Source organism: Manacus candei, unplaced genomic scaffold (assembly GCF_025592945.1).
Source record: "Manacus candei isolate 608988 ecotype Guabito, Panama unplaced genomic scaffold, ASM2559294v1 h1tg000081l, whole genome shotgun sequence".
NCBI classification, from domain to species: domain Eukaryota; kingdom Metazoa; phylum Chordata; class Aves; order Passeriformes; family Pipridae; genus Manacus; species Manacus candei.
In genome coordinates, this window is record NW_026138129.1 from 1,371,277 (window position 1) to 1,383,523 (window position 12,247).

At 40.9% G+C, this 12,247-nt stretch overlaps 1 long non-coding RNA gene across 1 annotated transcript; it reads right to left on the minus strand.

Annotated features, from left to right (window-relative positions):
- Window positions 1–680: 680 nt before the first annotated feature.
- On the minus strand, window positions 681–11,518 carry LOC127481664 (uncharacterized). Its single transcript, XR_007908280.1, has 3 exons — window positions 11,400–11,518; window positions 6,194–6,272; window positions 681–772 (listed from the first exon to the last, which is right to left on the minus strand). It is a non-coding gene; the product is annotated as an uncharacterized LOC127481664 (long non-coding RNA).
- Window positions 11,519–12,247: the final 729 nt, after the last annotated feature.

The window sequence follows — 12,247 nt, forward strand, 5'->3', positions numbered from 1 at the left end:
TCTATTTTTGTAAGCCAAGAGCAAGCAGAGGCTTTGGACTCACTGTGTGGGTGTGACCCAGGCAGAATACTTTCAGGAGGACTAATCTTTCAAAGGGCAGTTTGGGGGAAATTCTGTAGGTCATGCTTTCTTTGAAGTACTTCCAGTTAGCACTCTGGGCAGCTTAGCAATTTTGCAAAAGCCACAGTCTAGCCCCCTTGTGTCTTCTGCAAAGAAGACATGCTTCTGCATTTCAATTCTGGGGTATTTAAAAATATGTTGGGTTTTTTTTGGGGAGGGGGTTGTTTGTTTTTGTTTGGTTGGGTTTTTTTGTTTCTGGTTTTTGATTGGTTGGTTGGTTTTTGTTTGTGGGGTTTTTTTGTTTGTTTGTTTGTTTGATTTAAGAAAAGAAAAATCCTGAGAGAGAAGAATATACTTTTATTTTTCTGGATGATACTTTTTGCTCACATCAGTGAGCCAGTAAAGGTCAAATGGCATCTGTCTTTGTCATGAGTTCCTAGGCACTTAAAAGCTTGTCTGTAAATAGTGGGTTGAATCCTGTATTTCAAATGCAGACTGAGTACTGAGTGAAATCTGCCTGCGAAAGCCCTGCGGTATTTGTCCAGCAAGGAACAGCTGCAATAATGAAGAGAGAACTTATTAAATGTTTAACCAAATTAACCAACTGCACAACATGGTGCTTACCATCTCCATCAGATGAGTGTCTCTGGGAGAAAGCAGGGATACAGAAGTTGCTGATGTGTGTCTGATGACTGAGCTACCCTTGCAACATCTGGAAAAGAGAAAGCCAGCTGACTAGGGAGCCCAAAGGTGTCTAGGGTTGTCACTTGTTGCAGGGACATGTTTCTCAGTTTTTAAACACTGCAGCAAAACAGCACGCTCTTCGAAGAGCAATGAGCATGTTGGTGTTGGGTTGCAAATCCCCTGCCACTCCTGCTCCAGCATATGTTATCTCACTGGGATTACCAAGAAACTTGAAAGATGTGCTTCTGTCATCCTAAAGCTGACAAGTGGGCTGAAGGAAAACATTTGCTCGGAGTGTGGGCTTAATGAGGTCTGATGTTATCTCTGAGACCAAATGCCCGAGCAAGTGTTTCTAAACGAGCTTGTGGCTGCTTTAGTGCCTGCCACCTTTCCCTGACGGTAAGCAGGTCCAGACAGACCAGGAAGGGCATAGAGAGCAGAGCCCCACGGGAGGGCTGGTGAACAGAGTCCAAAAGCAGTTTTGGGGGCTCCTTCGGGGTTCAGGTGACACCAGAACAGTGCCCATGCACTACTCTGTAAAAACGGCCCCTCTCTAGCTGAATGTGGATTAGGATGCCTTTTGCTCACTGAAAGCATAGCCCTAACAGTTCAACAGGAGTGAGTTTTTCATTATCTCTGTTTCTGCTCAACACATTCCACTGTAATATCACCCTTCCATGGCCAACCAGCCTCATGCATTACTTGGTAGATGTGGAGATGAGCCCCGGAGCAGCTGAGCTGACAGGGTAAGGCGTCCTGCCCTGATGGTCTCATTCTGGGAGCAGGATAAGAAGCGAGAGAAACATGTCACTGTCAATCAGCTAATGTTTGTACAAGGGATGGTTGAGCCCCATGGAGTTTTGTTAACCTCCTGGCCTCTTTATAAAACCTACCTGACTTCATGAACCTATTACCATCTTGTAATTTAAAGCCACACATTCTCCTTTGGGGTGGGGTTAATCAAAATATGCTTTTAGTTTAGAAGAGTAGGATGCTATGCATAGGGGTAGAACAGTAGCTCTCAATTTAGGCAGGCAGATGCTTTTGGCAGTACAGGGGTTGTACACGTACTTCATTTGTTTCTCCCTTCCTTCTTTGTTTCCATTTCACAGCTACTTGGAAATTATTTTTCCACTATCTACATTTTCTCATTTGATTCCTTTGCAGTAGTTTGCTTTTCTGGCAGTCTCCTGAAGGTAACAAGGCACTCATGACTTACCAAATCTAACCAGGACAGCATATTCAAGTAGGTTTTGAAAACAGGCCAAATGGATTCCTTGCTCTTTTGAAAACAGCTCTCTATCAGCACAAAACATCAAATGCCACCAGTATCTCCTACCTCCAGCAGAAGAGGTGGATTCCCTTTGTCTGGACAGTGTGACCATGGGTCACTGTCTCTCCATTACCACTGTGGGTACAGAGTGCCTGTGTCCTGTGAGTACTACTTTGGGCCACAGCCCATTTACTCACTCTAAACTTAAATACTATGCTGTGTTAGGTTATGCAAAGTACCCAAAAATGGACCTAAATTAACTGCTTTCAGAGGCAAGACTGAGTTTGGTTCAAGTCCAAGTCACTTTCCTCACGTTAATAACGTCAAGACAGTATTTCAGTGTGTATCAGTTAAAACCATATCATCATCTAAACATCTCACTGCAAATTCAGCGCTCACAGGCGGGCTAACAGCTCCAGGATTGGCATCAATCCAGAACTAAAATTTGGTTTGCAGAATACAGTAAATTTTTTTTAAAATATATTTGAGGGATTTTTTTTGGAGGGATTGGAATTTATGATGTCTTATATTGTAGCTTCAGAAAATCAACTTACGTAACATATTTATGTTTTATTGGAAAGCATTCTGAAGTTTTCAATATGATTATAGGTATTATTTGAAATTGTAATGTTGAAATGTTTTAGTGTAAATGTATGAACTCGGATCCATGCTGTAAGTCACGCTAGAGCAATGAACAGGACAATTTTCTAATGCAGGAAGAGTATAGAAGGAGTAATTTTAAAAGTCAGAGTATCAAAGAAGTTATTCTAAAAATAATCTATTTCAGTACTTTGTTTTTTTAGAAGATCTACTCCTCACTCATCTAATTTTATCAGACAAGGTGCATTTATATATACAAACACAATCTGGTAAATTTTTTTATTTATTAATGTGTAGCTGGTTTATGTGCCAGTGCTGATTTGCCATTGAAAAAAAAAGATTTTGGAGAAAATATATGAAAAAACATTTTGTTTTTTCTGGTTTGCCTCACTGAATTTGGAAGCCTGTTGACATTTTATTTAGTCTCCAGGTCACAGAGCATTTCTCTGACATCACCAGCCTGCATAAAAGAGATGTACTTTATAGTTTCCAATGTCTACAGCATAACTCCTTTCTCTTTTTCCACTCAGATTTCCCATTACATTCATATGGCTTGATTTTTTTTTACATGAAGAGTGCTTTCTGTAGCAAAATGATAGCTTGTATTGGTGTCCAAAGTAATTTTTTCTTCCAAATCTGTTCAGAGTGGCTGTGTCATCAACATAACCAGGGGCAGGACTGGCCTGGTGTTATTGGCCTCTTTCAATAGGGTCACAATTTTCTTTCTTTGGTCCATGGCATGAGACAGAGATGTGAGCAAAACAAAGTCAGCGGCCAAGCTTCTCTTGAACAGAGTATGGCACACAAACCTTGCCACCACCATTTGGCATTATTTTTGGCAGGGGTTAGTTATCAAGTGATTTAAGTGGATCCCTGGGCAACTTAGAACAGCTCTACAGAAATAAATGATTCTTTGGGAGGTTTGAAAAATCATAGTGAAGTTTGCCTTTTTCTGCCAAACTCCAGCAGAATTTTCATGGATTTGCTGAGTGATCCATGTGGAGTCCGATCTGTCCTTCTGTCCTCTCATGCCTTCAGGTGACTGAATCACAGATCTGCCCCTATTGTGCTTGTTCTGTGGTAGAGGAAACATTGCACTCTCATCTTCCTTCCCAAGCATTTCCTGTAGGTACCGCCACTGAATGTAAAGTGTTTGCCCATCAGGGACTTTCACAGAGGAATAAAACCTGAGGAGCCTGTTACTAGCCTCTTGCTCCAAAGAGAGCTGCAGCTGTTGTGCAGGAGCATATTCAGGTCCTCCTGAAGGAGGTGAGGTAGACAAAAGCGTGGCCTCCATGGGCTGTGAATCCTGAGGCACTGGTCATGCTCATGATGTGTTTGCTTATGGAGCAACCTCTTTCCCTCCTCCTCCCAGTTTTGTGTCATAAATGGCAGTACAGGCCTTATATTTACTCAACTCCCCCTACACTCTGAAGTCTAGAGCTCCACACACAAGGCCCCATCATTAGGTGCATGCAGACTTTATGATAGAAATATGGTACACTGGGGCTTAGAGAGTTATCCTGCTGCTGTCAGCAAGTCACAGAGTCCAGTTACTGGTGCTTTTACCATTTTGGCACTGAGATTCCCCATAAAGTCCTTATTAGCTACTTCAGGATTTGTAAAAGCCCTTAAAAGTAAAAGCTGGGGTCTAAATGTCTCAGCTACAGTGCTTCAGTTTGCAGTTCTACTTGCTGGATATATAACAGAATAAATATAATTTCCGGAAGTATAATACAACCAGTGATGATACGTAATAGAACTGTACAGCACTCTTTCTCCTATAATTCCTTGTCTGTTGGCTTGCAACACAGAGGGAGAGAAATTAACAAAATGTAGTAACTTGGATGTTTCAGCCTAAGCTAAGTGCTAAATAGTGTCGAAGTCTGTGATTACACTATTGTGTATTGCATGACCAGCTTTTAGAGGCAAGAGCATCAATTAGATTGTAACAGGGTATAATATTTTATAGATACGTTTTGATTTACAGAGTGAAAAAAGCATACTTTCACCTATTCTTCTCAAGTCATTCCTTGTAGTAACAGACCAATAACAATTGTGGTTTTAATCTTCTCTCATAATTCATTGGATTTAAAATCATTTACAGGTGTCCTGATTACCAAGGACATGCAAAAAGCCAGCTCCATCCTCCATAGAGCCTATTTATCCCTGACTGCATTTTCTTGGTTTCTGACACTGCTAATGATACATTGAAGGGAAATATTGCCCTGATGCCTCATCTATCTCTCTGCATAAAATTCTACCTTGAAGCCCTCTGTAATACCTAGGTATTTTTGCTAAACAAAATATAATGAAGCCATAAGTCCTTAATAGGAGCCAGTTTTATGCCCTTGAAGACTGAGACATAAAGACAAAGTGCAGCAAATTACCAAGTGGCAGCATCAACTGAGCTATGGTAATTCCAGTTAAATTTCTCTGATGTGAATTTGGAGTAGGCAAAGAACTTACAGGCTAGTGTATAGAAATTTTTGGAACTGCCACAACTCCATTATGAGTCTGAACACAAGTGAAAACCCTCTAAAATACCCATCCTGGGAGGCACACATATTGCTTATGCAGTGCATGCAATGTAAGGCATGATTTTTTCTTTCTGTATCTGTGACAGGACAAAAAAGACCTCCATGGTGCTTGACAAATACCCAAGTGCCTGGATTTTTTTCTTACACCTGACAATGCCTATTAAATCTTAATTAGAGGTAGCATGAACAGGTCCATTTAATGGTTGTGCTTGTGCAGCAGCCAGAAGGGTGTCCTGCTTTCTGTTCCAGTCTATTCCCTCTTGACTGGTCTCTTTAGGGAGGGCCTTTCTTCACACAGGAACAGATCTCCAGGTCTGAAGCCATGAACTAAATCTCCTTGCATTTTAGTCCTCGAAGGAAAAAGGCCTTATCTCCATACCGCACATTAAACATCTCAAAGAAATGACTGACACAATTTCAAGCATCATGGGAGATGAATTCAGCAGTCTTCCATTTACTGAGAATACAGCTCCAACATCAAAAGTGCACAAGAAGGACTCTGCCACTGTACCAACATCCATCCATGATGATCTAGTGGAGTCTGTTTGGTTTTCACATTCATTCAGTGTTGGACTTTCTGCTGAATTTATTGACAAAGGGTGGAAATTACAGCAGCAGTTTTAAAAACAAGGTTATCTGTTTCTCAGCATCAGGACAAAATACTGTGACCTCAGAGGTCACCGAGAAGCCCTCAAATGTTAGTGATTTTTACTCATGCTCTCTATGGATTGAATTAAAGCCAGCAGTCTAAAAGAGAAGTAGCAAAACAGAGTCCAAACTCTGACTGTTTGATTGAAAAGACATGATGGGCTGTCTTTGCAGTAGGGGTGTCCCAGGAGCTCCTCTCACCAGGCAGTTGGGTTTCCTTGGTGTTAGGTGATGAGGCTAACTTGGAAGCTGCTGGGTCAACATTAACTGTAAGTTACATAGCAACAAAGACAATTGCCAAGGACTCCAAAACAATTAAGCATAGTCAGGCAAAAGGATTTCAAGGGGTTTTTTATAAAGCAAACAATCAAATGCTTGGCTGCCTTACCTCCTGCTGAGAAAGTTCTCTGCCTTGATTGAAGGGCCATTTAAAGCATTTCAGTCAGATTGAAAAACAACTGTACCTGCTAAAAAAATTAGGAAAGAAAAAACAATGTGTTGTAGGATGGACTTCCTCCCTATTGGGAACTATTTATTCCTTCAAAGGAGGAAAGGCCTAGCTCAAGGTTTTTGTAAAGAACTGGATCAGGACTGAACTAGCAGTATACAGAGGGCAGGCTGGCTTAGAAGAATGTGTGTGCCCACCTTCTGCATGGAAAATATTTAGCACATGCAGAATACTTCAGTCCATCTGGACCAGGTCTGATGAAGAAAATGGAATCCCCTGTCTCCAGTGGCTGCTGGTACAGTAGAACATTTTACTTGAATTACATCACTGTAAGAGCAGACCCAAGCTCATCTAGTCAAATGGAGCTTTTTGAGGGAAAATAGAACCTGCAATACTGGTATTTAGAATCTTTTAATATGCAACTACTTTAAAGAATGTGATGCTTTCATGTTTCAGGAATTTTTTTGATGAAATGTTTTTTATACTTGGCTTGCTCACTGACCCCAGTGCTCATTGCTGCAGAAATTCACTGTTTCTGACATTTTCATCAGGAATGTAACTCAGGGCATTCTTCGACAGGGTAGTCAATAATATAGCACCTGTTTTCGGATAGACCCAAAAGCCAGCTTTAGTTGTAATCAGCACAACATATATGAACATATGGGGACTTCAAACTCGGAATCTCATCATCCCAGATGAATGCCTCAGACTTGGACTATCAAGGAAGGAGACTGTCTCTAATCAGAAATTTAAAATTTTTATCTGACACGCAGCAAGAGGAAAATGCAGACTTTAAACATCTGTTGTAGGAGAGGTAAAACGTTTCTCACCCAGGTGCACTGAGAACATGGTATGACCCAGTTTCCTGTTGGAAGACAGAACTGATGCCAGCAGGACCCCAAATGACAGGTGATAAGCATCAGGTTTTCAAAATCCCAGTGTTGTAAAAGCAGCCCTGGAGTTACACACTTGCATGGGCCCTGAATGAAGAGCTGATCCACATTGCAAACAAACAGGCAGAAGTAATAAATTGCATATAAATGTTTTTGTATTAACAAGGTCAAGAAAAGGAACAGAAAGATCACTAGTAGGATACAGAACAGAGAGAAAAGGAAAGATTGGAGATGAAAAGATGTTGGGTTATCTGCCTTGCACTGTCAGATCAATTTTATCACACCCTTCTCCTCCTATTCCTCCTCCCAGCCATATCACTGGACCTCCTTCTCCATGATCTTGACCCTTATGAAAAATGAATGGCAACTATGAGCCTGCTGCTTTGGTATTTCTGGTAGCTCTGCACACAGAGACCATAACTTCCCTTCCCTCATGATGCTTTACTCTATCAGAAGGCCATCACAGCTATTCCAGGTCACTCCAAAACACATTTCAGTCAGAATATGCCCAGTGTATCAAGGGAAGGCATAAAAACAAATAAAAAGTATTTAAACTAGGCACAAAAATCTTTCCAGTTTTTTCATCTTGTCCTATCCCACTATTGAGTCTTTAAACTCTTTGTAAACCAGCTGTTCTTTGCCATGTGTGATAGAGCACTATGTGGTAACGACGGTTAATAAGGAAATTTAACACTTTAAGGGGCAATATGTTATGTCATTACATTAAAAGGCATCAAGAGAGACCTGACATGCTGGTTTTTTGCAGAGAAGATAAGGCAAATGATCAGTGAGGTGCTATAGATGTTTAAGAACACACTGTTCCTCACAGGCTGCACAGTTATGGTAATTCAGACTCCTTATTTCCATTCAAGGTCTGTGAGTCAACCAAACAGGGAGGTTCTCTGACCATGACATGTAGGTTTAATGTCAAGGTCAGTTGCTGGCCTAGATTGTAACATGGCACTTGGGGACATGATTTAGTGTTGGACTTTGCAGTGCTGGGTTAATGGTTGGACTTGATGATCTTGAAGGTTTTTCCCAGTCTAAATGACTCTATGATTGTATGTGCCCATACCCATGGAGTTCTTGTGTTGAGATAAAATTTTCTGATTCTATAAGGGAAGCTCAGAGGCATCCAGTGTACACACCTCTTTATGGTGGTAGGGTGAGGAGAGGGGAAGCACTGCTTTTTAATCATCCTCATTTTCCTCTGCTGACCCTGTAGAAATTCACTGACATTTAATCCATATGTGGACATAGTAAATGTCAGGTCAGTGATGGCTGCTAACAACACATATCCTTTGCACTTGCAAATTTTATAACCATCTTACATATATGAGATTAACATTGTCAGCATTTCTTCTAGAGAAAATGCTGTGATCAGTAAGCAAGATGGGCAAGGAGATACAACAGAGTAGGGCCAAACTCCATCTTCTGCTGAAGACCATTGTAAGCGATACTGCAGGTTTCATGGGCACCATTGAACCAACAAAATTTTGTTAGTCTTTGAATAGACTAACAAAACAGTCTACTCAGCTCAAATGCATTTCTGCTCAGTGCCTGTGCTTTCTTCTCAACTGAGAAAATGATGCCATTGGTGTCAGGAGTGTTGCTTTTTCATACCAATTTTGTGTGGCACCTACAACGATTGTTTGGGGCTTTTTCATCCCAATTTTGAAGACATGGGGAATAAGAACAAAACCCTGACAGCTTCTATTGCAAGGAGAACTGTTTTGCTGTAACAAGAATGCTACTATAGTGAGCTATATAATAGACCTTGAAAGGTTCAGCTTACAAAGCATTTTAAGCCGATTTTTGCAAGCACAGTTGTGTAAACCACTGTGCAGGGATTTGAACTGGTAATGCTGAGGTTGCTTAACTTCAGCAGTGCTAGCAAGGAAGTGATGTAGTTGGGCAAAGAAATGGATGAATGTTATATTCCTTGGCTATGCTGGCCAAGCAGATGCATGGCTGCAGCAGCTAATGTTCACACCCAAGCAGGATAATTTCCTGGGAGATATATATCCATAGATATATCTATAGATATCTATATATATAGATATATAGATATATTTACACACATATGTATATTTGTACAAGGAAGCCAGAAACTGTGCAGTTTATTACCCACGAATCTTTCAAGACAGACATTAAACACTCTGCTCTTGTTTGGATTGTATGGACACTCATCCTCCCTTAGCACCTACCCTATAAGTAAAACATTTATTGATCTGTTTTGAGCTAAAATCTCTTCACTGTTGTATTGCATAGTGAATATTTAGCACTTGCACTCTTCTACCCTGCTCTGTGACTACACCATTTAATGAGGTGTGATTACAGAGTCTTTGAGATGAAAAGTAATCTATCAATACACTGTTATGAAATATAAATTGAAAATACATTATCATTTTGAATATAAAGGCTTGGGACTCTGATGCAACCTTGGGGTCTCTAGGAACACCATAACATAAACAATAATCACAGATCTAATGGAAAAGTTTTTGTGTTATTAGAATCACTCCAAGAAGTATAGTATGACATTATGTTGCTGCATAAACACATGGAGCCCTGGACGATTAGACTAACTTCCACAATCAGGGCACTGCTTTACAGAGAACTAAAATCCACTTTCAACTCTCTATAAAATTTCCCTTAAGACCTGTCATAAAATCTATATGTCAGCTGAGTATTCAGTGGGATGCAAAAATCTGTATTCTGCTACCAAAATGACTATTGTACACTAAGCCACTGATAATTTCTTATCTGTTGTACATCGCCACATCCATTGCACTTTAGTAATTACATTTCTGTAGTCAGGCTTGCTCATGAATCAGTTTCCAGGATGATGTGATCATTGGCATTGAGCAGCTTTAGCCTGTTTCCCTTTATTGGTAGAACTCAATTACCTTCTGTGGAGTAATTTTGGATTTATACAGCCTGAGCATGAGAGAAAAGCACTAGTCCTGCTCTTTTGAGGAAAGTGGTGAGGTGTGCAATTCTTTTTGGCACAGTAAACACACTGACCTCATGAAAGTGATTTCTGAAAACCACACGATTCTCTGGATAGAGAAAGCATGAAGGAACGTGTGGGTGGATGGCTGGAGCTGATCCTTGCCTCTTCTCTCCTGATAAAACATTGTCCCTGTGTAACTCATTAAACCTTTTAATCTGCTCTTAACTATTTTCTCCCCGTTTTTTCTATGGATCATTTAGTCCAGCTCTGCTGCTAGAATTAGACACCTGTGCTTCCCCCAAGAAATGTCTTGCTGTGGAGTGAGAGACAGAAAGCTTTGGCATAGCTCATCTAAGCTTTGCTCCCCTTCCTGTTTCAGTATTGCTTTAAAGGCATGAAATGGAAGGGGGTTAAAATTTAACTCTGTTGTGACAAAGAATTATGTATAGTTTTTATCGTACTGTAAAATGAGTAGAAAAAAGAGAGGATAATAGAGGGGAAGGCTTATTAAAGCCAACTGCCAGCTTAATCAAAGCAAACTTAAAAAAACAAGGTAGCACCTCAAGCCAAAGAACTCACCATGAACAAGCCAGCCAAGGCAAAGTGGTCATTTTTTCTGCATATGCAGGATTTATTGGTAGCCTCTGCTTGGCTTAGACAGGATGACAGAATGGATTCAAACAGGAGAACATCAGCAACAGCTGTTCTGGCTGCTGCTTCAATATTGCCTGGCCGCCATCAATTTACCATTAATTCCCTTCAGATGTGCTAGTTTCGCCTCACTGCTTTTCAAAGGCTGCATGCTGCATGGCACCGGGCTATCACTCATCCCATCAGATGTTTGATAATTGCACTGAGCTAGAGATTGGCAGTGATAGGCATTAATGGAGGCATTACCAGCATTATTAATGAGTGTTCGCTTTTCTGTTTCTCCTGCCTGCTTGGCTTGCAGACCTGTTCAATTGCTTACAGTGAAATGACAATGCAAAATGATACAAGAAAGAGAAAACCTAGTTACAACACATCCTAAGTGTAAATGATCTTGCATAACACTAAGCTGTATTGCCATGCATTACATTCTCTGTATATACATCAAGGAAAGACAATATTCAGTAACCTGCATATGGAAACAAACATACTTTACGCTTGTTATTCTTCTCATTAAGGTGCAGTACTTGGCAATTGCACATGACAACATTATGTTGAGATGTGATTTCCAGGATAGCAGTGTGCTGAGTCTGGGGACCCCTCTGCATCCATTCCTATTCTCGCTCACAGTCAGGAGCCTGTTTAAACTCACCAGGGGAAGTTCATCTCAGGAGTTTTGCCAATCAGACCACAAAAGTAACACCAGGGATGGATATGCCATATTTTCCTCGCTGTTATGCTGCAAAGCTCAGGGAGCAGCTGGAGTTCTTCACATCTTCACAGCACTGCAGAGCTTCCCGACTTAGAAATGCTGCTGCAGTGGGTACAGGCTGGTTTTTAGTACAAGTACCAGTTCTTGTCTGTGGTGGATGAACACCTTTTACATCCTCATAGTAACAACAGCTACTGGGAACAGGGTTTGTTTTGCAGCTGCCTTGAATGAGCATGCATGCTGCCAACAGCACTGATTCCCAGGAACAAAGTCTGCCTGGCTTTGTTTCCAAATACTAACCTCCTGCAATAAGTGCCAACATACTTCACCTATTTTAACATGGATGAGGCCTATGCAGAGGAATGTGGGAAAGAGGGTCTGGGAAGCAGGAGGGTTTGCCAAAGGAAGAGTAACTATCCTCCTGGAATTTTTCTAATCTGTGAATGAAGGGATAGAGAACTCTGAAATATGTAAACCCAGCCTTCCATGTCTCAAGTTAATGCCTCATGTTGGCAACTTTCCCTTTCTCTCCCATATTTATTTCCTGGTCCCACCATTTACTGTGTGAAATACTGGTACTGAGACAGAGTCTTGCAAACAAAAATGTCCTGTGATGTAGGGAGTAACAAACCTTTGCCCAACTTCTCTGAATGGATTTCAAAGTTTAAAAGCTCAGTTTTATGCAAGCAGAATCTCTGCCAAGGCAAATGCCATAACCAGCATATTTGTCATATATTCCTAGAAGAATATTCCCAAAGGAATGAGGAACAGACACCCCTCCTCACACC